The 27,327-nt window shown below is 43.4% G+C and overlaps 1 protein-coding gene and 1 long non-coding RNA gene across 4 annotated transcripts in view; both read left to right on the plus strand.

The window, feature by feature from the left end:
- GABRB3 (gamma-aminobutyric acid type A receptor subunit beta3) overlaps window positions 1-27,327 on the plus strand; it is a 225,778-nt gene that overhangs the window by 111,871 nt on the left and 86,580 nt on the right.
- LOC129050070 (uncharacterized) lies at window positions 1,995-5,709 on the plus strand. Its single transcript, XR_008513500.2, has 3 exons — window positions 1,995-3,031; window positions 4,117-4,432; window positions 5,256-5,709. It is a non-coding gene; the product is annotated as an uncharacterized LOC129050070 (long non-coding RNA).

Consider the following 27,327-nt stretch of genomic DNA (forward strand, 5'->3'; position numbering starts at 1 on the left):
TGCTCAGAATTAAAGGAAACTTTAATTTGACTTGGCTCTTAGATACCAAGTGTGTTAGATACTTAAGAGTCTGCAAATAAGGGGAGGCAAAGAATTATGTGCGTGTGTGTGCGTGTACATGTGCTTTGTGTGTGGGTGTGTATGCATGTGTGTATGTGCATGTATGTGGGTATGTCATAGTTTTCTCTTGAGCGTATCAGTGTTGAGAATTCAGTTGAGAATTCAGCTGGTGATTAGGAATCATCAGTCTCCTTCACTGTGACTATCTCAAACTACTCAATTTGCCTGTTTTTACCTACACTAATTGTCAGTGAGGAAATATTTCTTTTAATTTTTTTTTTTTATTCTTGGCTGGGCACAGTGCCTCAAACCTGTCATCCCAGCATTTTGGGAGACCAAAGTGGGAGGATCACTTGAGTCCAGGAGTTCGGGACCAGCCTGGGCAACATAAGGAGACCCCCACACCTCTACAAATAATTTAAAAAATTAGCCAGATATAATGGTGCATACCTGTGGTCCCAGCTACTTGGGAATCTGAGGTAGGAGGATCATTTGAGCCCAGGAGGTTGACGATACAGTGAGCCATGCGTGCACGCTACTGCACTTCAGCCCGCGCAACACAGCGAGACCTTGTCTCAAAACGCCTTGCCCCCCCAAACCAAACAAATATTTTTATAATTCATTATAATTTCCGGATGTGGGCACTTGGCATTTCACTTAAACATCATAACAGATCTTTGTGGTGTACCTAGCAGGTTCTGTCTCACTTTGCAGGTGGGGAAACTGAGGCTCACAAGAGTTGTGACCAGAAAAGGCAAAACTAGATCTACAATCCAAGTTGTCTGTATCCTGGGTGTTTTCCCCAAAATATCCCACAGAATCTGGCTGCTGTGTCGTGATGGTTCTCTCTGTATGATAAACAGGCCTGGACTTTCGCCAGATTTTGGGAATAGTCTTTACTGTCAAAGCATTTTGGGCAGTTGCCAGTTGCTTTTCATTCTAAATTAGGCAACTATTAACTCTGATGTATTTATCCTCTATATATAGAAGCTTAGAGGAGAGAAACGAGGAAATTGACTTGGGATTTCAAAAATCCCTCACCATCTGAGATCCTGTGGTTTTAACTACAATGTAACAAAACTGTTTATTACACACATTTGGTTGCTATGGAAATAGCCATAGTTCTCGTAATCAACTGAATATCTAGAGGATCCTAGTGTCGCCACATTTACATGTATATTTTCCCTTCTTTTTTTTTTCTTTTCGAGATGGAGTCTTGCTCTGTCATCCAGGCTGGAGTGCAGTGGCATGATCTCGACTCACCACAAACTCCACCTCCCGGGTTCAAGCAATTCTCCTGCCTCAGCCTCCTGAGTAGCTGGGATTACAGGGGCACGCCACCATGCCTGGCTAATTTTTGTATTTTTAGTAGAGACCAGGTTTCACCGTGTTGGCCAGGTTGGTCTCAAACTCCTGATATTGTGATCCGCCCGCCTCAGCCTCCCAAAGTGCTGGGATTACAGGTGTGAGCCACCATGCCCAGCCCCATTTTCCCTTCTGATGGTCAGGCCTTCTGTTAGTTGCCGCTCCCTGAAGTGTGCCTTTTAAAGGGATTCGTCCATGATTCCTGACAATACTGGCAACAAGGTGCTTTTACAATGTAACTTTCTGTGTGTGCCTCCCCATGGGTGGCCCAGTGCAGGCTGGTGCCCATGGTGGATGGTGTTTTCTCTCCAGGAAGGCGCTGGATTATGCTAATAACTACTCCTTTCTTGACAAAGAACATGTATTTCTTCCTCATTTCCATCTTCCTCTTTCTACTCTCTGTTCAGACTACCAGGTGAACCTGTTTGGAAAACGGGATATTTCAGTCAAGTTTGTTGAAAATAGTCTCAAGATTTTCAGCTTTCCATTTGCATCATCATGATACTCAACCTGTTTTTTTTTTTTTTTTTTTGAGACAGAGTCTCTGTCGCCTAGGCTGGAGTGCAGTGGCACGATCTTGGCTCATTGTAACCTCCGCCTCCTGGATTTAAGCAATTCTCCTGACTCAGCCTCCCAAGTGGCTGGGATTAAAGGCGTTCCCCACTATGCCTGGCTAATTTTTGTATTTTAATAGGGATGGAGTTTCACCACCTTGGCAAGGCTGGTCTTGAACTCCTGACCTCAAGTGATCCACCTGCCTCGGTCTCCCAAAGTGCTGAGATTACAGGCATGAGCCACTGCGTCCGGCCTTAACTTGTTTTAAATAAGTTATTGGTTTCATTTTTCAAACAGAAAATGAAACTTCAACAAGCTAAAGAATAGTGCATGACTTGTACCATTGACAGTGGTTCCATGGCTGCCTCCAACAGCCTCCCAGGCCCCCTCCCCAGCCATTGCAGGTATCTGAAGCCACAATCTTCACCCCTCGATCTCAAGAGCAAAATAGAGTGGACGTAGCCTCTGTATTCATGTGGCTGAATAGGAAAGTGAAAACAAATTCCAGGGACTGAAATGGAATTGCTTGTAGGAAAAATTTGATCAATTTATATTAGTGTAGTGATTCTCACCTATGACCTATCATCTAAATGGGTATCCTGTGACTTCCTTTGTTGTTGAATAATGGTTTTGAGTGTTCCGTTTCAATTGGCAACATAGCAATTCCAGAATGTTTGCAATCAAAATGGCCAATTTCCATTCAATTGTCAATCACTATGGGTGAGGAAATCAGCATTACGTCACAAATGTGTGAGCACCTACACAAAGCCTGCAAATGCTGGACAAGGAACCTCATGCAAATAATATGGCGGTATTGGCAGGAATGATGGAGGAATCCCTTTAAAATGTACACTTCAGGCAGCAGCAGCTAACAGAAGGCCTGACCATCAGAAGGGAAAATGTACATGCAGATGAATGTGTGGCAGCACTGGGATCCTCCACATATCCAGCTGATTACGAGAACTATGACTACCTCCATAGTCAGAGTCATTCTTTAGAATCAGACAGATGTGTATGGGCTGGAGTATGTACATATTAGGGCCATAACAGTGTAAGTGCCCATCGAGTTCTTGACTGCTGCCTAGATAGAGCTGATTTATTGAGATACAGGAATTGCAGTAGAGAAAGAATTTAATGCACACAGAGCCTGCTAGACAGGAGACAGGAGTTTTATTATTTCCTCAAATCAGCCTCCCCCCAAAATTAAAAAATTAGAAGGCTGGGGTTTTTTAGAGATTGTTTGGTGGGTAAGGGGCTGGGGAATGCTGACTGGTCAAGTCGGGGAAGAAATCATAGGGACCAAAACTGTCTTCTTGTTTTTCATTCCTAAGTGGGATCACATAAATAGTTGAGCCAGTTTACTGGTCTGGGTGGCACCAGCTGGTCCATCACAATGCACAGTCTGAAAAATACCACAAACATCAGTTTTAGGTGTTACAATGGTACTAGTTATCCATAGGAGCAACTGGGCAAGTTTGGAACCTTGTGGCCTCTGGCTGCATGACTCCCTAGCCATAAATTCTAATCTTGTGGCTAATTTGTTAGTTTAACGAAGGCAGTCTAGTCTCCAAGTGAGGACGGGGTTTGTTTTGGGGAGGGGCTATTATCTTCTTTGTTTCAAAGTTGAACTGTAAGCTGAATTCCTCCCAAAGTTAGTTAGGCTGGGCCCGGGAATGAACCAAGGGCAACTTAGAGCTTAGAAACAAAATGGAGTCAGTTAGGTCAGATTTCTTTCACTGTCATAATTTTCCTATGTCAGACTTTTCTGTCATAATTTTTGCAAAGGTGGTTTCATTAAGTGAATAAAACTCTTTGAAATTCAGTTATCTATGAACTAGAGATGATACTTCTGCTTCTCATGTTTGCTGTGAGAATTCAACAAGGCCATATATATAAAGCACCTAACACAGTGTCTGAGACATACCATGCATTCCCTTTTCTGGTCTTCAGCTCACAGTGTTTAGAAAATAAACACAATTTTACCCACACTTGAGCATATTGGGTGGCTAGCTTGTCACCTAACATCCATCCATAGATTTAGACCGTACAGGTCTCTGTTACTAAACTAGGATAAGTGAGTATTAATGTGTTAATGTTTCATTGTCGGAATAACTTTGGATTGCATTTGGCAATTAGGATTCAAGTCAGAGAATTATCAACCATTGATCACCAGTTTTCTGTGAAATAGTCTGAAAACTGGTGAAGAGAAGCCACTCACCATTTGATACTAACAGCTCAAAGGTGAAGAATATTCCATTAAATAAAGCACTAAAGGAGATAAGCCTCTCCTCAAGAGACAAAGGGCCAACCCCAAATGAAGTCAACGCTGCGGGTCTTAAGGTCATCTCCTGCTCATGAGAAACTGGTCACTTCTGGTGTGAGTTAAGATGAATGGAGAGAGAATTGGTTTCCAGAGACCACAGTGAAAAAGCTTAAGAACATAATAAAGACTGTAAGTTCCCCAAATAGTGAATTGTGTTTCCCTTCTTCCTGAATACAGGAAGGAAGGGTGCTACTTTCCACTCTGAGACAGATGGAGCTACTAGGTAAAGCATCATTATTGCTGTTTCAGTCTCTATTTGAAACATCATTTCCTGGGACTTAGATCAACAAGGATCTCAAAATTCAGACAAGAATTTTTTATTTTAATCCTGCATTTTAGGACAGGGTCCCCAACCTTTTTGGCACCAGGGATCTGTTTCCTGGAAGACAATTTTTTCCACAGATGGGCGACTGGGGGAGGGGTATGGTTTTGGGATGAAACTGTTCCACCTCAGATCATCAGGCATTCGACTCTCATAAGGAGTGTGCAACCTAGATCCCTCACATGCGCAGTTCACAATAGGATTTGCGCTCCTATGAGAATCTAATGCTGCCACTGATCTGACAGGAGGCCAAGCTCAGGCAGTCAAGCTCTCTCACCTGCAGCTCTCCTGCTGCTGTGTGGCCGAGTTCCTAACAGGCCACGGACTGGTCTCAGACCACAGCCCAGGGATTGATGACTCCTGTTCTAGGATAGGCAAAGTAAAATGAACAAATGTTAGCCATGTGTAAGGTACTTAGGGAAAAATCGTAAGTTTGCAGCAAACAAATCATGCCCCTCAGGTTGTCTGAGAGACTCTGATTTTGTGTCACCTAATCCTTATTGGCAACATTTGCTATTTATGAAGTTTAGGAAGGATGAACTGAGTTTGCCTTGCACTGAGTCACTAGACAGTTTATCTTTCCGGAGCTGGAAGGAAATGAGAGACGACAACTGGCTCCCTTTTTTACAGGTGCGGAGGCTGAAGCCCAGGCAGGTGAGTTCTGCTGAGAGTGACAAAGCTCAGCTCGGGGCTGTCCCCTGTACCATGTGGCCTGACAGAGGAGGCAAGCGCTATCTGACTGCTGTGAAAATATGCATCTGTATCTGATGGCTGTTAAAACGTGCACATCCCAAAGTAACTAAGAGATGAGAGGCAAATAACAGAAAGGAAAACTAACTTGCCAAAATACGTTAGTCAGAGGTTTAATAACCATAATATAAAAAGAATGCTATGATAAGAATAACTCCATCCCTCAAAAAAACAGTGATGCAGATTACTTGTGCTTGGAAATAAAAAATGTAAATGAAAACAATAATGAGCTTTCTCTTTGGTCTGTCTAATGAGCTGACTAGCAGGTGCCTGAGTTGTGAGGCCATTCAGGTATACAGGCACCAACAGGTACAAGTACACAGGTATGCAGAAATCGAGGGTTTTTTTTTTTTTTTTTTTTTTTTTGAGACGGAGTCTCGCTCTGTCGCCCAGGCTGGAGTGCAGTGGCACGATCTTGGCTGACTGCAAACTCCATCTCCCGGGTTCACGTCATTCTCCTGCCTCAGCCTCCCGAGTAGCCTGGACTACAGGCTCCCGCCACCACGCCTGGCTAATTTTTTGTATTTTTAGTAGAGACACGGTTTCACCATGTTAGCCAGGATGGTCTCGATCTCCTGACCTCGTGATCCGCCTGCCTCGGCCTCCCAAAGTGCTGGGATTACAGGCGTGAACCACTGCGCCTGGCCTAAACCAAGGGTTTTTCCATGTGATCATAGCCATAAAATGTGCATTCACCCCCAGTGTGCATCCTACAAAATAATAATGTGGAAGCTTGCCTTTATGGCTATGGAGGTGTTCATCATTATGTTATTTACAACAGTTAAAAGGGAGATGGGTTAAATAAATTATGATATATCAGACAGTAGATTTTCACATAATAAAGTGATTATTAAAGGATTTTGAATGTGGAAAGATGTTCAGCATGAAATTTTACATAATGTGAAGCATGCAGCACAAAATTCAATATAAGCATGATCGCTACTATATTAAATTAGCCCATATGTGCAACACAAACTTGTAAATCAATTCATCAAAATATTCACAATACTTATCTCAAGATAGTGAGGGTTTTGTTTGCTTTACTTTTTATAAACATTCTACAATAAGCAGAAATTATTTTATAATCAGAGAAAGGAATATACTTATTTAAAAATAATTGCTAAGCAGGGCATAGTGACAGTCTTAGCTACTTGGGAGAGTGAGGTGGGAGGATAACCTAACCCCAAGAAATCAAGGCTGCAGTGAGCCGTGATCGTGCCGTTGTACTCCCGCATGGGCAACAGAAGTGAGACCCTGTCTCCAAAAAAGGCAAAACTAAAACCAAAAACAAAAACAAACAAAAAAAAATTTACAAAGATAAATTAAATTGAACCTCCCTCCCCTTTTTTTGAGACAAGGTCTCACTGTGTCACCCAGGCTGGAGTGCAGTGGCACAGTCACAGGTCACTGCAGCCTTGAATTCCTGGTCTCACATGCTCCTCTTAAGTCAGCCTACCCAGGAGCTGGGACTACAGGTGTGTGCCACCTCGGCTGGCTAATTTTTTTAAATTTATTTTTTGGAGAGACGGGGTCTCACTATGTTGCTCAGAATGGTCACAAACTCCTGGCCTCAAGCAGTCCTCCTGCCTCGGCCTCCCAAAGTGCTGGGATTACAGGTGTGAGCTACAGCACTTGGCCAAACCCATTTTTAAGAGCACCTTTATTGGCCAGGCGCGGTGGCTCACACCTGTAATCTCAGCACTTTGGGAGGCCAAGGCAGGCACATCACAAGGTCAGGAGATCGAGACCATCCTGGCTAACACGGTGAAACTCTGTCTCTACTAAAAAATACAAAAAATTAGCCAGGCGTGGTGGCGGGCGCCTGTAGTCCCAGCTACTCGGGAGGCTGAGGCAGGAGAATGGCATGAACTCAGGAGGAGGAGCTTGCAGTGAGCTGAGATCACACCACTGTGCTCCAGCCTGGGCAACAGAGCAAGACTCCATCTCAAAAAACAAACAACAACAACAACAAAACACCTTTATTTACCACAAATTAAAAAATTTGAAGTCATCAAACTTTATATATTTATAGTGCATCTTCTGTAGATTGCAAGAAATAGCTATTGCCAACCTCATAATGGTATTATTTCCTGGTGTTCTTTGCATTTGGGATTTATTGTTTTAACATTCAAGCAGTTTATTAGTCCGAATAAACATTATAGTCATGATCTGATTGAGTACTTTTCCAGGCTGCTTCCCAAATTTTCCATGAGCCTTGAAAAAAAGGAACTTATCTAAATATTCAAACACTGCAGTTTATTCCTTCTTAGTTTCTACATGCTTCCTGTTTTTAAAATATTTAAGCCAACATTTATTTGATGTATTGAGAACTTTACATGCGTAGTTCTGAAACTGCCTTTGCAAAAATTATGACACTAAGAAAATTATGACAGTGAAAAAGATCTGACCTAACTGTAACCACCCAATAGGTTCATTTTGCCTGCTGCCCAGATACAGCCAATATATCGAGATAGAGGAACAGCAATAGAGAAAGAGTTTAACTCATGCAGAGCCAGCTAAATGGGAGACTTGAGTTTTATTACTCAAATCAGTCTCCCTGAAAATTCAGAGTCTGGAGTGTTGAAAGGATTAATTTGGCAGTTAGGGGACCAGAGAGTGGGGAGTGCTGATTGGTCAGCTTGGAGATGAGATCATAGGTGATTGAAGTGGATTCTTCTTGCTGTCTTCTGTTCCTGGGTGGGATTGCTGAACTGGTTGAGTCAGTTTACTGGTATGGTTGGTGCCACCTGATGCATTAGAATGCAGGGTTTGAAAAATATCTTGGACACCAATCTTAGGTTTTACAATAGTGATGTTATCCGTGAGAGCAATTGGGGAGGTTCAGAATCTTTTGGCCTCTTTCTGCATGACTCCTAAACCCTAATTTCTAATCTTGTGGTGAATTTGTTGGTTTTACAAAGGCAGTCTTGTCCCCAGGTAAGAAGGGGATTTGTTTTGGGAAAGGTCTGTTATCTGTCTTATTTTAAAGTTAAACTATAAAACTAAGTTTCTCCCTAAGTTAGTTCTGCCTACTCCCAGGAATGAAGAAGGCAGGTTGGAGGTTGGAAGCAAGATGGAGTTGGTTAGGTCAGAACTCTTTCACTGTCATAATTTTTCTCCCTGTTGCAATTTTTGCAAAGGCCGTTTCAGTTTTACTTGGTACTCAAAACAATCCACTAAGGTGTGTACTCATGTTATCCTTATTTTAAAGAGGAGGAAAGCAGGACTTAAACTTTAGGCTGTCAGACTCTCCCTTTCCTGTCCCACATCATTCATTTTCAATTTCCTATATTCTAGAGATAGAATAAATCAGCGTGAATAAACATTTTCATTGTTGCAGTACAAAAATATAGATTTACCCTCCTTTTAGGGTACAACTCAGTGGTCTAGGAAACTGCAAATCTTCCCTTGGTTTTTGAAGCCATAAATTGGAAAGGATTAAGGGTTTCATCTAGGCTAATGCTTAACTTGCTGTTGACTATTTCCAGGAAAGGTTTATGGCCTCTATTTATACTTCTACATATGTATTTATATTTTTAATATATTTTTATTAAGGACACATTTATGTTTTGATGGAATTATGGCCCCAACTGTTTCTATTGCATCATGCAGTTAAAATTCATGTGATTTTTCTTTGGTTGTATTTGTCATCTTTGTTCCTGGTAAGATGTTAGCCTCATGATTGTAAGAAAACTAAATTCTGCCAAAATACATTTAAAGAGGTTTATTCTTAGCCAATAGGAGTGACCATGGTGCCGAGTAAGAGCGCCTGAGGCCTTTAAGTTACAGTTTGGTTTTACAGTTTGGTTCAATATATGAATTGCAGATAAAATCGTCAGTACCTGGAAGGTATACATTGGTTCTGCCAGAAAAGGAGGAACATCTTGAAGCCATGGGGCTTGCAAGTCATAGGTGGGTTTTAGAGATTTCTTAGTTGACAGCTGGTTGAGAGTTAAGCTATTATCTAAAGACTTGAAGTTGGTGGAAAAGAATGCCTGAGTTAAGATAAGGGGGTTGTAGGGCTAAGGCTCTTGTTATGTAGAGGAAGGCTCCTAGGTGGCAGCCCTCAGAGAGAATAGATGGTGAATGTCTCTTCTCAGACCTTAAACATGTCAGGCTCTCAGTTAATCTCTCCTAGATCCGGGAAAAGCCTAGAAAGGGAAGACCTGGCTGCATGAATGGAGATGCACTACAGATGAAAATTTTCCCCACAGAAGATGGCTTTGTGGGGGATATTCCAATCTGTTAGTCCTGTGGCAGTCATTTCAAAATATGTCAAAGAAATATATTTTGGGATAACATGGTTTGATTTCCTTCAGGGCCTCCTGTCTGCCATGTGATGCTGTACCAGAGTGAGGTTGGAGAGCAAGGCACATCATATCGGGTTAAGAAAAAAGCCCATCAAAATGAGATGTTATGGTTTGTAGGGTGTGGCTCCCCAAGTGCCTTAGATATGTATTTTGGCAAGAGAAAAAAGGTCAGAGTTTAGTTCTCACTTGAAAGCAGTAACCATGTATAAGAATTATTTCCCTTTCTGATCTTCTTAGCATTATCTTAGCATTTAGGAATGGGGTCTAACCACGGATTTTTCCTCAGTCAGAAACTACTAATATAAGGGATATTTACACCTGATTTTTATAGCTCTGAACATACTTGAATGTTCCCACAAGTCAGTACACCCTCTGGTTTTTATCAGCAAGTAGCTGAATGCAGAAGGAGGATACTAAGGCTGAAGTTAAATTGATGCAGTATTCTTCTTGGCCCCTTTGCTGGACACACCACAGGGGTGCCCTGTTTATTCAGTCCATGCGCTCAACCCCTTGTGGGAGGGAGTGAGTGAACAAGCGGGTGAGGGATCCAGTCAGCTGCTCTGGACGCCAGCAGGGGCAAGCTCTGTGTGGGGCCTGCAGTGGTGCCCAGGTGGGGTGTTCCGGTGCTGTCCTAGCTCCACTGTCTGCAGATGGCAGTGTGTTTGCAGCTCAGTTGGCCCCTTGTGGCAGTGCCCGGAGCAGTTGCCCTCTGTCAGTGAGGGCAAAGGGCCTGTGTAACAGCCTTTTTGGGTACCCATACTCAGTGGGTCCCTAGCCCTTGTCTGGCATCCAAGAAGAATGAGGTCGGGTTGGTCGCACAGACAATTGAAGGATGGTGAAGCCGGACAATTTTCTTAAGGGATGAACATGGCTCTCAGTAGAGAGTGGAGCTGGAGAGGGGACAGGAAGGGCAGGCCATCTTTCCTGAAGTCTGATCGCCTCTTCTCTGAAGTCCGTCCCCTCAAAGTCCGACCGTCTCCCCATCTACCAACTGAGTCTGGGGTCTTTATAGGCACAGGATGGGAAGTGCATGCTGATTGGTTTGTGAGCACGCAAAATAGGTTAAAGTGAAGACACCACTCAAAGGTGGGCACAACAGTGTGGAGAACCAATTAGGAAAGGGTAGGTATATGTAAGATAGGTGAAGGGTGGGGATCAATCAGAAGGAAGGCAAGTTCTCAATCCAGTCTGAGGATTTAACTTAAATTTGGCTTTCAGGCTTTAAATTGTCTTCAGCTTGGAGGTGGGGCTTCACTGGGTACCCGCCCCATCTGTCTAGGCATTTGGCTGCCTCCTGTTGCTATCAAAAGAAACTATTTCCATTTACTTCTGAAGTCAGAGGGATCCTTTGAAAATCTGCATCTCTTTTGGCCCTACTGGGTCTTCAGCCTGACCTCTCCTCATAGGTTAAGTCCCTCTCTCAGCATCACCCACTCCAGCCTAGTTACCCAGGTCTGAGTCCTTCACTGCTCAGATGGGGCTCAGGGTATGCGTGGGGCTGGGTTGAGGCCAACTTAACTCCACTTTTGAACTGCTGTGAAATCCCAAGGGAGTTCATTAACCCAATACTCATCTTTCTCACCTGAGAATTGGTGTGATAACAATGTGAGCCTTGGAAGGTGGTGGGGTGATGTACATGAAGCACGTTACAGGGCTCTGGACAGGAACTGAGTGTTTCAGAGATGCACAGCCTTGGCGTGGTGATTATTCCAAGCTCATTGTTGCTGGGCTGCTGAGGGTAGCTGAACAAGGCTGCATAAACTTGCTGGCTGGCTCCACTACAAATGCACAGTTTCAGTCTCTGTTGGACACTCAGAACTGTTCAGAATTTTGTTTGGGTTTTGTGCCCAATTATCTCTAAACATAGAATTGGACTTTTTTATCTCACTAATAAAATATCCCCTTTGTAGGAGATTCGGAAATTACAAAACATTATTAAAGACTGAAATTAAAAACTCATGATCCCACCCCTCAGAGACAGCTATGATTCCATATTTCCATATTTTAGTGTATTTTCATGTTGTCTCCATAGCTACCATCTATCTGTGCATCCATCCATCCATTCTTTTATCAACTTATCTTCTCTCTCTCTCTCTCCCTGTCCTCTCTAATTTCACACACACACACACACACACACAGACACACACACACACAGCCTTGGCTCTGTCCTGCTTTCTTCTATGGGCTCAGCACATTTTCCTTTCTCCTTATCAGCTCACTTTCCCTGTAGTGGCTGTTACAAGAACCTGACCTGTCTCTTTACGCTACCTCCGGTCATGCCTGTCTTAGTCCATTCCTGCTGCTATAACAGAATACCACAGACCAGGCAATTTATGAACAATAGAAATGTATTTCTTACAGTTCTGGAGACTAGGAAGTCCAAGAGCAAGGTGGCAGCAGGTTTAGTGTCTGGTGAGGACTACGGTCTGCTTTTAAGGTGCTGCCTTGTTTCTGGGTCATCACATGGTGGAGGGAGAAGAGAGAGAGGAATGCTGTGTCTTTATATGGAAGAAGAGACAGAAGGGCATCTCATGTCCCTCTAGCCCTTTTACAAGGGCACTAATCCCTTTTGTGAGGGCAGAGCCCTCATGACCTAATCACTTTGAAAGGCCCCACTTCATGACTATCACCAAGGTGATTAGGCTTCAGCATATGAATTTTGCAGAGATGCATACATGCATATCATAGCAATGCTTCTCACCGTAGCAAATGACCCAGCTTCTGGATCCACCAAGGAAACGGCGCGAGAGAAGTAGATGGTTCTGCTGCCTCCCTGCTCACCCAGACCCTTTGTACCTTCTCACCTCTTAGCTCTTTGCTGTTTCCACACCTACATCTCTGCTTACCTCCTCCATGACTCAGCTCCTCCTGCCGCCCGCTCTGCAGGCACCCCACAAGCTCCAGCCCCTCCCTGGAACCCCACCAGTCATCCACATTCTGAAGGCACCCCCTTCTGTCCACCCACCTGCTGCTCAAAATCCCAGCCGCTGTCAGTTCTTTCCTCCCCCATCAGAGAGGAACCATGGTCTCCACACTAGTGATTCTGTCTCCTGCCTCGCCCTGCTGAGGCACCCTTGGGCTTTTGCCTGTGGTTTTATAGACAGTGTTTCTCTCCTGTGACCTCCTGGGTCCCCAAGACCTTGGCCTCTTCTGTACGCCTTGTCTCAAATTTTTTGCCACATTATTCTTGGCTACCTGGATTCCCACTGCCTGGTTCTCCTGCTGCTCCCTCACTGTTCCTCCTCAGTATTTTTAATTGATGGCCCTTTCTCTGCCCCTTTCTTCGGGATCATAAGGTTCTCACTGTACACCCTCTCCATGGTTATTTCATCCATGCCAAAACCTCCACTTATTTTAAATTTAGAGCTTTAGCACTTCTCTTCCACATGCACAGTGATTGCTTCTCCCTAGTTTGCCCCACAGGCACCTCCAAATTACTCTGTGCAAACAGAACATTCTTAAAATAAATTATTGTTGAGCCTTGAAAAGGAAGAAAAGTCTGAGACATGGTTCCACGTGGATGAACCTTAAGGATATTATGCTAAGTGAAAAAAGCAGTCACAAAGGACAAACGCTATGTGACTCCACTCATATGAGGTCCTCAGAGCAGTAAATTCAGAGACAGAAAGGGGAATGGAGGTGGCCAGGGGCTGAGGCTAGGGGCAGGGGAGTTGGTGTTTAATGGGCACAGAGTTCCAGTTGGGGTGATGGAGAGTTCTGCAGATGGATGGTCATGACAGTAGCACAACAGTAGGAATGTACTTAATGCTGCTGAACTAAACACTTACAGATGGTTAGGCTGGTAAATCTTGTTAGATGTGTTTTACCACAATTGGATTAAAAAAATAAGTTTTTCCCCTTCTCTTCTGTCCACTTGCTAACCAGGGTAACCCCGTTTTGAGAAGGCTGTGGGCCACTGCTTTTCCTCCTTGACTAACAGTGGGAGAGGCTTCAAATTGTCCCTAGTGCTGTCCCTGGATCCTTCAAATTGTCCCTAGTGCTGGCCAGGCAGCCCCGCTCTGGGATCCTGCCTTATCCTGCCTTTTCTAACAGTCCCACAGCTCCTGCTGTGGCCTGGGTTTGGTTTCATCTCTTGAGAATGTCTGGCACTTCTGTTGAGTCTACAGACTGCATTCCAAACTGTCTTTTTTCAAATTGAAAAAAAAATCAAATTTTACCCCATTCTGTAGAATGCCTGGCCTTGGCACCTGCTCTCTCTTTACCAGGCCTGAGTGCACTGTCTCCTTTCTATGACAAACAAATTTGCAGACCAATGATCTGCACACAGAAACTTAAAATGCATCCTCCACCTGAATGTAAGATCTGAAACCATAAAACATTTAGAGAAAAAAACCTTAGTACTAAATCTTCCTGATCTTGGGCTCAGCAAAGACTTCTTAGACATGACTTCAAAAGCCCAAGTGATTAAAGGAAACATTGATAATTTGGACTTCATCAAAATTTAAAACTTCAGCTCTTTGAAATACTGTTAAGAGACTGAAAAACAATTCACAGCCAGGAATAAAATATTTGCAAAGCATATAACTGACAAGGAACATGTATTCAGACTATATAAATAACTCTCACAACTTAACAATAAGAAAAACAAATTCTAACATATATGGGCAAAGAATCTGAATAGATATTTCTCCAAAGAAGTTATATGAGGCTGGGTGCGGTGGCTCATGCCTGTAATCCCAGCACTTTGAGAGACTGAGGCGGGCGGATCACGAGGTCAAGAGATCGAGACCATCCTGGCTAACAAGGGGAAACCCCGTCTATACTAAAAATACAAAAAATTAGGCAGGCGTGGTGGCAGGTGCCTGTAGTCCCAGTTACTCGGGAGACTGAGGCAGGAGAATGGCGTGAGCCCAGGAGGCGGAGCCTGCAGTGAGCCGAGATCACACCGCTGCACTCCAGCCTGGGCGACAGAGTGAGACTCCATCTCAAAAAAAAAAAAAAAAAGAAGAAGTTATATGAATGGCTGATAGGGAAAAGACAGTTAACATCATTAGTCACTAGGGAAATGCAAATTAGAACCGCAATGAGATACCACTTAATACCAGCTAGGATGACCATAATTTTAAAAAACAGAAAATAGTAAGTGTTGATGAGAATGTGTAGAAATTGGAAACTTCATATATTGCTGGGGTGAAGGTGAAATAATGCAGCTACTTTGGAAAACATTTTGGCGGTTTCTTATGTTATTTACCATATGACCCAGAAATTCCACTTCTAGGTATATACCCAAGCAGAATGAGAGCACTGTCCCACACAAAGACTCATACATGGATGAGTTTAGCAGCACTATTCACAATTTCCCCAAAGTGGAAATAACCCACATGCTCACTAACTGGTAAATGCATGAACCAATTAGTTTATTCATACTGTTTAATCATGTTTGGCAATAAAAAGAAATGAAACACTGATACATGCTACCATATAGATGTGCCTCAAAAGTATGATGCTAAGTGAAAGAAGCCAGGCACCAAATACCATGTAGTATATGATTCCGTTTATCTGAAATGTCCAGGATAGGCAAATCCATAGAGCCAGAAAGTGGCTTAGGGGTTGCCTGGGGTGATGGAATGTGAAGGGAGAGTCACTGCAAATGGGCACTGGGTTCATTTCTGGGGTGAGGGATATGTTCTAAAATTAGACTGCAGTCATGGATGCATGACTGTCAGTTTACTAAAATAAATGATTTGATTGTACCCTTAAAAACAACTGAAATGTTTGGTGTGTAAATTATACCTCACTAAAGCTGTTAAAAAATAGGTCCCATTATTTGGTAAAATATAACTGAAATGTGGAAAATGATTTTTCATATTTTTTTTTTGGATTGCAAAAATTTATTAAAATCGGAGACATTGTTTTAATCTTCTTGTGCCACGAGACTCCATCAGGCAGTCTACAAAGACCACTGGGAGGCTGAGGATCACTTGAGCCCAGAAGTTTGAGGCTGTAGTAAGCTTCAAAGGCCACTGCACTCCAGTTTGGGTGAGGCAAGACCCTTTCAAGCGGTAAGCTGCATGCTTGCTTGCTGTGGTCATTAAAAACCCTAGTTTAGGATAGCACGTCTGCCTGCATTTCTTCAAGCATGAATTCTGAGTCCTTTAAAAGGTCTCCAAACATCTGCACCCAAGCAAGCCATCCACGGACAAAAATGTTACCAGGAGTAGAACCATTAAGCTGGTCTGGACAAGTTGGACTCCACCATTTCAACTTCCAGCTTTCTGTCTAATGCCTGTGTGCCAATGGCTTGAGTTAGGGTTGCTCTTTAGGACTTCAGTAGCTATTCTCATCCCTCCTTTGGGGACACAACTGTCCATAAGGTGCTATCGAGAGCCACGTTGCATCTGCACCCATCACCATACCTCACAGGAGTCGACGCCTACCTCGAAAGGCTATATTCTTAATATGAGGCATGTAAAGATAGTTCCATTTCTGTTAACAAGTCACTATCTTTGGATACACACATCCAGATATGCACTGTCACTGTCACACAGAAAATGACCAAAAGAGTTCACCAGAGCAGGAACAAGTGGCTTTTTTTTTTTTTTTTTTGGAGGGGGAGACATGGTCTCACTCCTTCACCTAGGCTGTAGTGCATCGTGCAATCATAGCTCAGTGTGACCTGGAATTCCTGGGCTCAAGCACCCTTCTCGCCTCAGCCTCCAGATTGCTGGGACTACAGGTGCACACCACCAGGCCTACATTTTTGTAGACATTTTTGTTTCCCAGGCTGGTCTCAAATGCCTCAAGCAATCCTTCCTTCTCAGCCTCTTACAAAAAGTGTTGAAATTACAGGCATGAGCCACTAAGTGTAGCTTTGTATTGGAGACATTGGAAATGTTTTTCATTTTCTCCTTTTAGCTCATTTCAAAATTTTACTACAAACCTATCAAGTTTTCTGTGAGTCTCTATCACATGCTGATGTGTCCCTGAGTGGAACTGTTCTCATGTGGACCCACCTTGGACTTGCTTCTGCTTCTCAGGCTATGGACAAATCATCAGGAAGGCCCTGTTGTTTGGCAGCTTAAATTTCTTCCCAACACAGCCATGTCTGACTGTCGCTGTCACCACGCCTCATGGGCTGCAGCAGTGTATCCGTCTGCTAGGGCTGCCATGGCAACGTAGCACACACTGTGGTCTTCAACAACAGAAGTTCATTCCCTCACAGTTCCGGAGGCTGGAAGCCCCAGATCAAGGTGCCAGCAGGGTTGGCTCCTTCTGAGGACCTGGAGGAGAATCTGCCCCAGGCCTGTCCCCTCCTTGTGGTGGTGGCTGGCCATCTTTTGCATTGCTTGGCTTGTACAAACATCACCCTGATCTCTGCCTCCTCCTTCACGAGATCTTCTCTCTGTGTGCGTGTCTGTCTCCAAATCTCCTCTTTGTATCAGCACACCAGTCATGTGGGATAAGGGCTCACCCTAGCAACCTCATTTTAATTTAATCATCTCTGTAAACACTTCGTCTCCAAATAAGGTCACATTCTTGAGATAGCAGGGCTCAGAACCCCAACATATGAATTTGTAGAGAAGACAGTTTTCCATGTAGCAGCAAGACTGAGATTTTTAGTGCAAACCCAAAAATGTGCAATATCTTCTCAGTGCTTTCCAAACAAAACTAAAAATCTGTACCAGAGCCTCTAATCTTGGAGTGACTAATCCTGTCCTCTGCTTCTGGTCTGAATGTCCATCCCTGCAACCGCTGATGGGCCCGTCAGCCTGGAATTCCTTCCCTCACCTCCTGCCCTGGGTACCCTCAGTCAGCGCTGCCCAACTCCCTGTCACTTCTCACGGTGTAATATTTCTGTGGATGTTTGTCAGTGTCTGCCTCTCATTGAATTCCACGAAGCCCCACTAAGGCAGACAGTGTCTGCAACATAGGAAGTGCTAAACAAGTACTTGTTGAGTGAATGGAAAAGGGAAGGATCCGCAGTTTTGGTCTTTGCTAGCCTATGAGCAAGATCCTGACAGTGTCTTATTGTCTCCCCTATGACGGCAGGTGGTGGGTCACCAGTAGTGTTTGTTGGATGAATAAATGAAAAAGTAACAGAAGAGGAGGAAAGTTTGCACTTCGGAGGTCAGACTGAGGTCACCTAGGGGACTTCCCGTGTGTCAGAACCAGTAGGGTGAACCCCCCCCACACACACGCATGCGTGCGCGCGCACACACACACACACAAGTGTCATGAAAGCTGGGGTGCATGTTGGTTCTATTACGTTCTCCTTGTTCAAAGAGAATGCTGATGATAGGAGCGTTGACCTCTGTATCATGGGAGGGAGACTGAAGACACCACAACATGAACATTGCTCCTGCCTGAAGTCGAAAACTACCCTTTGGCTGGTACCCTTAGCTGTTGTTTTCAGAGTTTGCTGTATGGAGTGACTCTGATCTTGAGGGTTTAAGGTTGCCTGGTGGATGTACTCAAAATGGGCTGTGCCATCTCTGACGTCTCCTCGTCTCTTTGCATGGCTTGCTCTTCTGCTTTCTGGCATCCCATCATTCTGAGACTGTGTTCCACCATGACTGCAGTCAGGCATCTGGCCCCCAGGATGGGGGCATGGGGCAGTGCACGAGACCAGGGGAGAACAGCTCCTCGGTGAACTGTTATATAGGGCCTGTGATGTTGTGGAGAAACATAAAATCTTCGCATGGACAGGATCTTGCTGGCCATCAAGGATAACCTTCTTATGTTAGATGAGCAACAGACAGAGTGCAGAATGGAGGAGACAGTCTAAGAAGGTCAGGGTGGAGGTGTCAGCTGAGGGTTCTCTGGTGAGATGGGACAGATGGGAAAGACTTGTGAGATGGTGAAAACAGAGGAGGGCCACGTGAGGAGAGTAGCAGGGAAGCCCCAAGGGACTGAGACAGACTGGCGATACCGGTGTAGTAGCGAAATCAACCCCAAAGCTGTGGACTGAGTCCATGACATATTTCTTTTATAAACTTGGTGAGGCAAATGTAATGAATAAATGAATAGAAAATGATGAATGGATAAACACAATAACTGAGTTCATAAATAAATGAATTTATTTAATAAATGCTCATCTGTTGAGTGATAATCTTTCTTGCAAATAACTCACAATATTTAAAACTTGTGTATCAGTGCAGCTGTCTATTGCTGCTTTGGTATGTGTTTGCGGGGGGGTACACTTACATATATGCTTATATATGCAGGTAGACAGAGAGGAGGGGGGATTATGTGTAGGATAGCAGTTAGACTATTTTTAGCATGAGAACAGTAATTCAAAGTGTCCTTCATGTTTCCCATTTCTTTGCAGGCTATGCAGGAACTATAAGCCACTGTGCAACTAACGTGGCTTATAGATTCATTTTTTCCTTTCCGGGAGTTTGGAATTGAAAATGTATGTATACATATATATACACAGTTGCCCCTCAGTATATTCAGGGGATTGGTTCCAGGACCACCCCCATACCTCCAAGTACACCAAAATCCACACATATTCAAGTCCCATAGTCAGTCCCGTGGAACCCATGTATACCATATACGAAAAGTTGATCCTCTATTTTTGACTCACATTTGGCTGCAGATTCAGAACCGGTGGATATGGAGGTCCAACTATATTTATTGAAAAAAATCTGGGGGGAAGGGTTGGTGGCTTATGCCTGTAATCCCAGTGCTTTGGGAGGCCGAGGCAGAAGGATTGCTTGCGGCCAGGAGTTCAAGACTGGCCTGGGCAACATGATGAGACCCTGTCTCGCAAAAGTTCTTTAACAAATTAACTGGGCATGGAGGTGAGGGCCTGTAGTCCCAGCTACTTGAGAGGCTGAGTTGGGAGGATTGCTTGAACCCAGGAGTTTGAGGCTTCAGTGAGCTATGATCGAGTCACTGCACTCTAGCTTGGGTGACAGAGTGAGACCTTGTCTCTAAAAAAAAAAAAAAAGAAGAAAGAGAAGAAAAAGTAAAACGATCTGTGTATAAGTGAGCCCCTACAGTTCAAACCTGTGTTGTTCAAGGGTCAGCTGTCTATTTTCCCTGTTCTTTATTCCTGATGCTACTTCATTAATGCAGGACATCAGTATGGGTCTTGCTGTCAGCTGTCCTCTGTCCCAGCCAGGGAAGCCAAGGGGCATCTGGCCACGGCCCAGACATGAACTGGTAGAGTAATGTCGGCATGGTGAGTGTGGCCCACAGGCAGTGCTGATGGAAATGACCAGAGGCAGATGTGATCTACCTGTCAGGTCCAAAGGCTTCAATCAAGGACAGTTGAGGGGCAAAAATAGAATGCTGGAAACCTTCATTCTAACCAAGAGTTTGTATTCCATAGGAATGCTGGCTCCTGCACTTCAGCGCCCTTCTCCTTTAGTGTCAGTTTTGAACCTCGGCTATACCAGTCAATTCACTTTCCTCTCCCTTCAGTGTCTTGCCTTCCTCTGGCCAGTGCCAGAGGGAGGGCATCCCAGAGAGGTGAAGGGAAAATGCCAGCTGGCTGAAGCAAGCCTTCTCCCAACGTGGCTCCAGCTCTGGGAAGTCGTAGCATGCAGCGAGCAAGTTCTAGGTGTTATTTCTCCACCTCATGCCCTGAGTCAGAAGGCGATCTGATCGTTGCAGGCTGTCATTCATAAAGGTGTACTTGATAATGGGCTGTAGTGCTATAGAGGCTGAGATGGGAGTCTACGGATCTTCATAGATGTTCGCCACTCCTTATACTGTTCTGTTTAACCTTGCTCCTGGACAAGGTTAGAAGAGGGTGTTGGATTTTGAGCCAGGGCATAGCAGGAGACAGTCAAAAGGATTGCAGCTTTTGTGACATCACATCCCATACATTTTAAGCGACAACAGTTTCACAGTTTTAAAGGTGAATGTAAAGCAAGTGAATCATGACTGATTAAATTACCATCTGTTAATTATATTGCCAGTTATAAATTATAAACCCTAATTCTGATTAACACAGCAGCTAATGAATTGACATCTCTGGTTATGTTACAACTGAATCTGGCATGCACAATTCCAAACTCATGGGAGGTTTGGACAGTGTATCTCTAAGCTGTGTAATCATCTCCGCAGTGGCTGAATCCTGGCTGTGCAAGGCCTGCAAAGGAATGAGAAACATAAAGGACACTTTGAATTATTGTTCTCACAGTAAAAATCGTCTGGCTGCTATCCAACTTGAGGCAACTCTCACATATGGAAAACCTATATATTAATATCCAACCTTACTCACAAAATCAGGAAAATGTACAATTAACTTGATAGTTGATGCTTTAATCAGTGCCATGGTGAATAGAGACCTTTTGCTACTTTTTTTTTTTTTTTTTTCTGAGACAGAGTCTCACTCTGTCGCCCAGGCTGGAGTGCAGTGGCATGATCTCGGCTCACTGCAAGCTCTGTCTCCCAGGTTCACGCCATTCTCCTGCCCCAGCCTCCCGAGTAGCTGGGACTACAGGTGCCTGCCACCACGCCCAGCTAATTTTTTATATTTTTAGTATAGACGGGGTTTCACTGTGTTAGCCACCATGGTCTTGATCTCCTGAGCTCGTGATCTGCCCGCCTCAGCCTCCCAAAGTGCTGGTATTACAGGTATGAGCCGCTGCGCCCGGCCAACCTTTTGATACTTTAAATCACCATCTGGATGCTACAGGAAAGTTTGCATTCAGTGGCCTCAAGTTGGCTTGGCTGGTCCATACCTCTGTCATAACTCCCTCGAGCTCATTTGAATATGAATAGTGTGAGATGTTATGCTAAAGTTTAACAGGACTACAGCTTGTAGCTGAGGGAGTGCCTTGCTTTATTAAAACAATGCTCTCCGTTTTGAGTAATTTAATAGTTCTTGTTTACCAACTTTCAAACCAAAATATGGCGATTTTTACAATGAAAATCATCCATTCACAACTCTTGTTGGCATCATAGACATTTCACCTTCTCTTTGTGAAACCTAAATCTTCCATCTGCCTGCCTGATATGTGTGCGTCATCACTAAAAGGAAATAATTAGAAACATCTGTTTACATTTACCAGGAGCAGATATTAGAGGAATTAAAACAAACACAATCATTACCCAACAGCTTAAAGAAATCGAATGTACTGGCATGTCTGAATTTCGTAAGAGCAAGGGATTTCTATATGAATACACTATGTGAATACACTGTAGGATACGCAAGTATCCTTTACATAATGATAGGAACCAGCAAGCAAAGTTAACAGGTACTGGATATGTACAGTTTTCCCTCCATATCCTTGAAGGGTTGGTTCCAGGACCCCTTGAGCATACTAAAACCCACAGATGCTCAAGTCCTTGATATAAAGTGATGTAGTGTTTGCATATATCCTACACACATCCTCTTGTATGCATTAAATCATCTCTATTCTCATAATTCCTAATAAAATGTAAATGCCATGTAAATAGTTGTGATACTGTATTGTTTAGGGAATAATTACAAGAAAAAAGTATACATGTTTGGTACAGACATAACCATCCTTTTTTTTTTGTTTTTCAAATATTTTCCATCCGAGCTTGGTTTGACTCCACAGATGAGAATTCACAGATACAGGGGGTCTACTGTATTCTGAAGTATTCATTTCTGTTCTTAATTTTACTGAAACACCTAGTCATTTTGGAATTAACAACGGGCATTGGGTTGATGACCATGATTATTATAGCATCCGGCCCTGGACGAAGGCAGGTCCTCATGCTGAGGCCATCCTCAGACACCTGTGCTGCAGTGAGAACCATCTGAACACCGGTGATGCAAGAGCCATGACCTGTGTCTTCTTGCTGTCATGTCAGGTGTTGACATGGCATTGATGGCTTTTTGGAGACCCGCTTGAAACGGTTTGCAGCAAGACCATATTGACATCCACTAGAATCCCAGAAGCGAGTGGAAGACTGTGTTCTTGCACCTCACCGGAACAGACTCTTCCTAGTTCCCGGCGGAGCGTGGTGGGGGCTGTTCCTCTGCCAGTGGCTCAGCACACATGTGCATGTTTCTAAATATAGACTGTTGATTTTAGGAAATAGAATTTTCTGATTTGAGTGAAGTTGAAAGGTTTAAATCAAAATAGTGACCAGAATATGTATTAATGTCGTAAAGACTGATTACATGCAAAAATAAGAATTCCAAATGGAGCTTTTAAAAAAATACCAGCCTTGGGCTTTACCTCCTGGGATTCTGACTCAAGGCAACTGGGGTGGGTCTTGGAACTGGATTAGGAAACAAGGAAAGAGAAGGAATAAAGATGACAAAGAGAAGAAGTGCTGTCAGAAGAGCAGCTGGATAAGGGATTGGCACTCAGAGTGGTCTCCGGCCTTCAGCCAGAAATGTGCGTCATCAGCTATGGTTTTTGTCAAATATCTTAGGAATGATTGAGATCACCTTGGAAGAGAGGAAGGAAGGAGCAGGGCTCAACTGAGGTAATCTAACCTTTAGACCTAGAACAGAGGTGCCATCTATCCTGGGAGCCCTGAGCAGAGCAGCCAGCCAGTGAAGTAAAAAGGCAAGAGGAGCGGGTATCACAGAGACTGGGCAGACAGGCATAAAGAGAACAAGCTCTCAGCCCTGCTGCATCTGCCTAGATATTGAGTAGGATGAGGACAAAAGAGTGCCCTTTGGGGGTCATTGTGTGACCTTGCTCTGACCAGGCTTGGACCAGGTTCAGAACCCTGGTGGGCTGATGAGGGATGGGGACTTCAGTGTCCAGAAATATGATTGACTACCAATTCTAAAGAACTCTCCATATAAAGACACTAGAAATGGCAGATAAATTATAATCACATTATTTAAATATATTACTTAATTCATAAGAAAATAATAGGAAGTCCCAGCTAAGAGTGAAAGCACTTGGAAGATGGAAAGCCTGAGGTCTTTTGCCCTTGGTAACCAAGTGGCTTGGTGTCAGTGGCTAGGCAGAAACAGGAGGCTAGGGACTAGGCAAGTCCTCCAAGCAGAGGGCTGAAATGGAGTCCTCATAGAGCTGGTGCAATCAAAGGGGTACACAGTAAAAGGGTGTTCTAGAACAATGGTTGCCAACTATCAAACAAGGAAATGTGTCTGTCTTGCTGATGCTTCAGGTGGCCAAGACAATGTCTGCCCTAAGAATTTGTATCCCATGCCTGTGCTAATCTGGATTTGGGGTTTAACTTTAAGCTGCAGAGAAATTTTCACTGGAAGTAATCCAGGGCTATCAACCAATCTGGAACACCTCTGAAAAAACATACAGATCTTTTCTGAAGGGACACACCAACAACCAGGTTATACAGAACTTCCACACACTTGTTCAGTAGATTTTTATGCAATGCCTAATTTGTGCTCAGCACCATCCTAGATGCTGCAGATACATCTACGAACCAAAAAGACAGAATTTCCTGCACGCATGCAGCTGATGTTCTAGCGGGGGGAAAAAGGAAAGAAACATAATAAATAAGTGCAATAAATAAATCTATCATTTAGAGTATGATTAGGATTAAGAGGATGGGAGCGTGTAGAGGGTGCAGGTTGCCACTGTCAGGAGGGTGAATCTGAGCAGACTTGACTAAGGTAAGGAAGTCAGGAGAAGGTTGTTAGGGGAAAGAGAGTTCAAAGCAGAAGGAACAGTGAATGCAAAGTGGAAGGATGCCTGGGTTGTTTGAGGAGCAACATAGAGGGTGTTGTTGCCAGAACTAAGCTAGCAAAGGTGACAATAATGAGAGGTGAGGTTAGAGAGATGCTAAGTGGGCCAAAGCATGTTGACTTAGGCTTTACTTAGGCAAGGAGCCACTGTAGGGTTTTGAACAGGAGAGCAAATGATCTGACTTCAGTTGTTCATTAATCATTCTGGTTGCTCCAAATGAGAACAAGACCATGAGAGAGAAGAGTACAAGGACCAAGTTAGAACACCCCTAGACTAGGAATGGGGAGAGATGGTGTGTTTGACAAGGGTGGTAGCAACAGTGGTGATAAGGTATGGTGGAACCTGTGTCTGTGTTTAACATGGAGTCAAAAGAATTTCAGACAGATTGATGAAGAATGTGAGAGAAGAGATGAGTGAAAAATGACTCCAGAAATGTTGGCTTGAATAACTGCAAGGAGAGAATGCTGTTGTGTGAACTGGGAAGACCACAAGTGGATTGGTTTTGAGAGTAAGATCAATAATTCCATTTGAATGTGTTGAGTTGATTCTGGAGTTTGATTTAAAAATTTGGTTGGAGACAACATTTAGGAATTCTAAGCATATAGATGGAATGATCAGGATCAGCCATGCAGCTAGAGGCAATCACTTAAGGAAGGGAGTGCAGATAGAGAAGAGACCAAGGTCTGGTGGAAAGAGTGGGTGGATGGTGGCATAAAAAGAGGAGCCCTGGGGCCCTCTAGCATTAAAAAGAAGAGGCAGAATTGGAGGGAGTAGCAAAGAAGATGAGCCATTTAGGTCGGAGGAAAGGCAGGAGAACGTGTGTCCAGAATGGTGGAGAGTCTATTTTGCCCTAATTACAAGCTAGCAAGTTGATGCCATGGATGCTGGAGGAAGACATGGATCTCAATGGTCAGAGACAAAGGACAAGGTTAGTTTACTAATCACAAGCAGGGCCAGCTACGTAATTTGAGGGGCCTAGTGCAAAATGAAAGTACAAGGTCCTTTGTTCAAAAAGTAGAAATAAGGTGCTGTTATTCTCCAATCTAAAGGTTAACACTTGTGTTTTCCCTCCTTTGGCACTGTGCTTGATTGGATGGATGAAACCTGCATTGTAGTTCCTTTCTGGCTACCTGGGCTTTGATTACAGTATTCCAGAGGAAAGGGCTGCTTTATGCAATGCCTTGCAGAGATGTCCATCCAAATGTTTCTCCAATTAATAGCAATTCAGAAAAGACAACTATCAAACTAATATTTCTCAGCTATATCAAGTGCAGTACTGTTGATATTGTGATTTATCTAACAGCAATAATCTAATAAGTTCTGCACAGAAACTAGAAATAGGCATGATCTCAGAAATGAATAGACTTGCTCTCTAAAAATAGCACATCTCAGACATTGAAAGAACTCTAAAATGTGTGGCATCACTAATCCACATGATTTGTCTTTGAGGTGAGGAAATCCATTGATAAATCCTGATCTAGATGCATATATATGAAATCAAAGGGCAATTGAATTTTCACAGTGTAAGGGTATGGGAGCGGTCTTAAGACAGAAATACTCATTCTGTAAATGAAAGGGAGTAAAAAACCCATTAAGAAAGGTTGACTGGTACGGTTCTGGCATTCACTTGTGCCAAATGTCAGAAATCATTCCTCCTGATAAATAAATGTCCTTCTTTCTGTTTAAGCATTTTTTTTGCCTTGTCTGCTCTCTTGAAGGGATTCAGAGAAGTAATTTTAAATGATACTCAGTTTAGCAAATCTAATAACACAAACTCTATAAATCATGCGACCCAATAGAGGACCATCACTATTTAAGAATATAGAATTCTTAACCTTATGGTCATCTGCAGGAGCTATGTTTAAGCAGGGGAAGAGCACAGAGGCATGGGTCATCCAGCCTGATACACGTCGCACGGTCAGAATGGGGATGAATCACTCGCCAGTCTCCAGGGGTAATGTTCACCCAGTTCAAGTACCTTTGAAATATGGAGATTGAGGGTGCCTTGTTCAAGCAATATGGATGTTTTTCACAGCCAGTTCTCAGAGCATCTTTGGAAGAATGATATCACTGGAGTCACTGCATTCCCTTTTGGAATTCTCTTAATTAAAGATAGTTGCCAGAAAATAAAACTATGGCTTTGATTAGTACACATATGTTTCAACATATAAAGTCTCTCTCTCTTCCTCTCTAAATATATATATATATTTAGAGATATATCTCTTACTTGGGAAAGTTATCTAATCTTTAGAGATTATCTAATATTTAGATATATATATAATTTTTAAAGTTTTTTCTCTCTATAAATATGTGTGTATATATGTGTGTATATATAGATACACACACAAACACATATATACACAAGTATTTAGTGAGTATTGTTCAGATAAATACCTGTTTTAAATAAAGGAGAGTATGCAATGACTCTGCAGTTTACCAGCACATTCCAGAAGTTCATTCATATAATATTGTGTTGAGTTGGAACATCTGCCCCCATGTAGAGTGTGAGGCATCTGATCATTCCCTATATTATTCTATTTAACCCATAACATGTCTGAGGTTTGGTATTTGGCCTCCGTACTCTAGACACCATGGGTAAGCATGCTTCTGGGATGCAATTTGTGAGTCTAGGCACTCATCCTCTAATCTGTTGCCATGGCGACATCAGTGGAAACACTCCAGCCCTCAGCACTGCAGCTGACCTCATGATCCCATTCTAGAGATGAAAGATTTTTAGGAAATAGTATCAACAGAACATAGTGGCTGAATGATTGTTGGAGGTTAGGGTGAGAATGAAAGAGGCTGGTATATTGCTTCTGGTTTGGATTGGGTTGCGTGAGTGGGTGGGTGGGTGAACACATTTGAGATACGAAGACGGTTAATTTTGGACGTGATGATCTTGGGTTGCATGTGGGTCATCTGGATGGAAAGGTTCAGAAGGCAGTGGGATCAATGCATCCAAATCCCAGGAAAGTAGAATGGGCCAGAGACAGCAGTGGAAGAACGAAGACCCAGAGGCTGATCAGGAGTGGAAAAGGGGGGTGCCCCTCTCCCTTAGCTCTTTGG

The sequence above is a fragment of the Pongo abelii genome, chromosome 16 (genome assembly GCF_028885655.2).
Source record: "Pongo abelii isolate AG06213 chromosome 16, NHGRI_mPonAbe1-v2.0_pri, whole genome shotgun sequence".
In the NCBI taxonomy this organism is placed as follows: Eukaryota; Metazoa; Chordata; class Mammalia; order Primates; family Hominidae; genus Pongo; species Pongo abelii.